This window comes from Bos mutus, chromosome 2 (genome assembly GCF_027580195.1).
Source record: "Bos mutus isolate GX-2022 chromosome 2, NWIPB_WYAK_1.1, whole genome shotgun sequence".
In the NCBI taxonomy this organism is placed as follows: domain Eukaryota; kingdom Metazoa; phylum Chordata; class Mammalia; order Artiodactyla; family Bovidae; genus Bos; species Bos mutus.
The window spans coordinates 31,836,206-31,839,856 of record NC_091618.1 but is presented as its reverse complement, the minus strand read 5'-3'; the positions used below and the strand labels follow the sequence as shown (position 1 = coordinate 31,839,856).

Genomic DNA, 3,651 nt, shown 5'->3' with positions numbered 1-3,651 from the left:
AAGGCAGCAATTAGCATAAAGGTTATTAATGACCTCAGGGCTTCCTTGGTGGCTCAGTGGTAAAGACCCCATCTGCCAATGCAGGAGACTCAGGTTCAATTCCTGGGTTGGGAAGATCCCCTGGAGAAGGAAATGGTTAGCCACTTCAGTACTCTTGCCTGGAGAATTCCATCGACAGAGGACCCTGGCGGGCTACAGTCCATGGGGTCACAAAGAGTCGGACATGACTGAGCAACTAACACTTTCACTTATTGACAACCTCAGCCAAGTGGCTTCAAACATTTTGAAATGTTTCCTTTTAGAGAACTGACAGCCTCCACGAGAGGAGGTTTGGAGGCTGAACAAAGGTGAGGAGGCTCACCTTTCAGAACTAGGTGAGAGGGCAGAGGAGGAATCAGGAGATGTCCAGGAATGCAGTGCTGATGATGAAACCATCAGGACCTGGCAGGTCCCCGCAATCTAAACTCCTACTAGGGCAGAGGGCAGGCGTGCCTCTTACTCAGAGGGGCATGACTGGGCTAACCAACAGATGCATTTAGTTGCCATACAAGTCATAAACAGTGTTGTCCACAAGATTCAAAATATCCCTTTAGATAACTGGAGATAAGTAGCCCTTCAGATGACTGTCTCAAAACAAGGGCTAGCTTTTGACCTAACATGCTAGCTAGTGATTTAATCACTAGCTTTTGATCTAATACGACTTTTTTGAATATGGTTCAAATCTTCCTTCTTATTTCAATGAACAGCCACTTGGTGAAGTGGAACCCTTGTAAACTAGGAGTGGAGAAGAAATCCCGAGAGGAAACCACAGCTCAAGTTGAAGCTCTGCAGCCAGATCTTAGAAACCCAAAAAGGTGCTGTTCAGACAGGCTGGTGTTCCACCAATAACCACAAGGGGACACTTTTGAGCCAAGCACCTGGTAGTGTTAAAAACAAATGGGACAGCACTTGTTTGTTTTTAATTTATAGACAAAGACTTATAGATAGGTGCAAAAAGAAATCCTCTTTTGCAACCCATAACTCGTTGCTCAGTATGAGTTTTGATACAGATAAGAAGGAGCATGACACTGAAAAGAGATTCAAGTCATGGGGGTGTATTGGTGAACGTAAAGTTTGCTTCCAGGACTATATAGCTGATACTCTTTCCTCATATCTTAAGCTTTCAAATTATCAGTTGTATTGATTTAGTACTCTAATTTTAATGTTGACATGAAACAAAGATGGCTTCTTTTTTTAGGCTTTTATCTTAAGAACACAGTATCTGATTTTTAAAAGGCTTTTAAAAGGGGAGTTTTGAAGTCTGTATTCCATTGGAAAGCAAAGTATATATGTGTTAGTCACTCACTTGTGTCTGATTCTTTGCAAGTCCATGGACTATAGCCTGCCAGGCTCTTCTGTCCATGGAGTTCTCCAGGCAAGAATACTGGAGTGGGTTGCCATTTCCTTCTCCAGGGCATCTTTCGAATCCAGGGATTGATCCCAAGTCCCTCACAACTGCAGGCAGATTCTTTACCATCTGTTGTTCAGTCACTCAGTCGTGCCCAACTCTTTGTGACCCCATGGACTATAGCATGCCAGACTTCCCTGTCCTTCACCATCTCCTGGAGCTTGCTCAAACTCATGTCCATCGAGTCAGTGATGCCATCCAACCATCTTGTCCTTTGTCATCCCCTTTTCCTCCTGCCTTCAATCTTTCCCAGCATCAGGGTCTTTTCTAATGAGTCAGCTCTTCACATCAGGCAGCCAAAGTATTGGAGCTTCAACTTCAGCATCAGTCCTTTCAATGACTATTCAAATTCAAAACCAAAATGATTTTCTTTCAGATTGACTGGTTTGATGAGCTCCTTACACTCCAAGGGACTCTTAAGAGTCTTCTCCAACACCACAGTTCAAAAGCATCAATTCTTCTGCACTCAGCCTTCTTTATAGTCCAACTCTCACATCCATACACGACTAATGGAAAAACCATAGCTTTGACCATGTGGACCTTTGTTGGCAAAGTAATGTCTCTGCTTTTTAATACCCTGTCTAGGTTTGTCAGAGCTTTTCTTCCAAGGAGCAAGCATCTTTTAATTTCATGGTTGCAGTTACAATCTGTAGTGATTTTTACTGTCTGAGCCACCAGAAAATCAAAAAGGCCCAACTAAAAGACTTGTGGACTTACAGCTGTGGACTGAGCAAAACTTCTTTTGGAAAGGGCTGTCTTGATGTTTATGGATGTACTGCTTCTCGGTTCAGTTCAGTTCAGTTCAGTCACTCAGGCGTGTCCGACTCCAACCCCATGAATCGCAGCACGCCAGGCCTCCCTGTCCATCACCAACTCCCGGAGTTCACTCAAACTCATGTCCATCAAGTCGGTGATGCCATCCAGCCATCTCATCCTCTGGCGTCCCCTTCTCCTCCTGCCCCCAATCCCTCCCAGCATCAGGGTCTTTTCCAATGAGTCAACTCTTCCCATGAGGTGGCCAAAGTACTGGAGTTTCAGCTTTAGCATCAGTCCTTTCAATGAACACCCAGGGCTGATCTCCTTTAGAATGGACTGGTTAGATCTCCTTGCAGTCCAAGGGACTCTCAAGAATCTTCTCCAACACCACGGTTCAAAAGCATCAATTCTTCGGCACTCAGCTTTCTTCACAGTCCAACTCTCACATCCATACTGCTTCTCAGCTCTGTGAAAAAGTATCTAGGCCTTTTAAGTAGCCTCTCCTTTGCCAGCGAGTGCTGAAACTTCGATGGAGAGACACTGCACAAGGGAAAGGGTTTTGCTTCCCAGTTCAGTGCTTCCTCTACTGATTACCTGGCAGCCCCCAGTCAGCAATGCACTTGGGTCAGCAATAGCACCAGCTGCCTTGGCACCCTAAAGGGCAAATTTCAAGCAAATTCCAGAGGACAGATTTCTAGCAAATTCCACCAGCAAAGCCCCATAGATGACTAGTAACTTCTCAGCCATCCAGTAAATCAGAGTTATCCCCTCCAAACAGGGTCTGTCAGCCTTGGGTGAGTGGGTGGGAGAAGCTCTTCTCTTCCTATCAGCCCAGTCACAGCCAGTTCTTCTACTACTCCTATAGTCTTTAAAATTGTGTTTACTTCCTACTATCCAGTCCGCTGCTGTGGTTCATGATTCTTCACATTAAACTTTTCCTGTTTAAATGACTGTGTGGTATTTGTGTCATGCCTTATAATGACAGATACCATTCCAGTTAAGTGAAAGAAAGTGAACGCGATTCAGTTGTGTCCGACTCTTTGTGACCCCCATTGACAGGCTCCTCTGTCCGTGAAACTCGCCAGGCAAGAATACTGGAGTGGGTAGTTGTTCCCTTTTCCAAGGGACCTTCCTGACCCAGGGATCAAACCAGGGTCTCCTGCATTACAGGCAGATTCTTTACCAGCTGAGCTGCCAGGGAAGCCCTACCATTCCAGGTAAGAGTTTGACTTTCCTGTTCACAGGGACTCAGATACCACCGCTATCTAGGACAAGGGTCTCCAATTCCAAGATCTAATGCCTGATGGTCTGAGGTGGAGCTGATGTAATAATAACAAAAATAAAGTATATAAAAAAATGTAACTCACTTGAATCATCTGGAAATCCTCTCTCCAATACCCAGTCTGGAAAACTGTCTTCCACATAACTGGTCCCTGAGGCCAAAAAGG

At 45.0% G+C, this 3,651-nt stretch overlaps 1 non-coding gene across 1 annotated transcript; it reads left to right on the top strand.

The window, feature by feature from the left end:
- The first annotated feature begins 943 nt into the window (after window positions 1-943).
- Window positions 944-1,064, top strand: LOC138985031 (small nucleolar RNA SNORA40). The gene has a single exon (XR_011462269.1). It is a non-coding gene; the product is annotated as a small nucleolar RNA SNORA40 (small nucleolar RNA).
- Window positions 1,065-3,651: the final 2,587 nt, after the last annotated feature.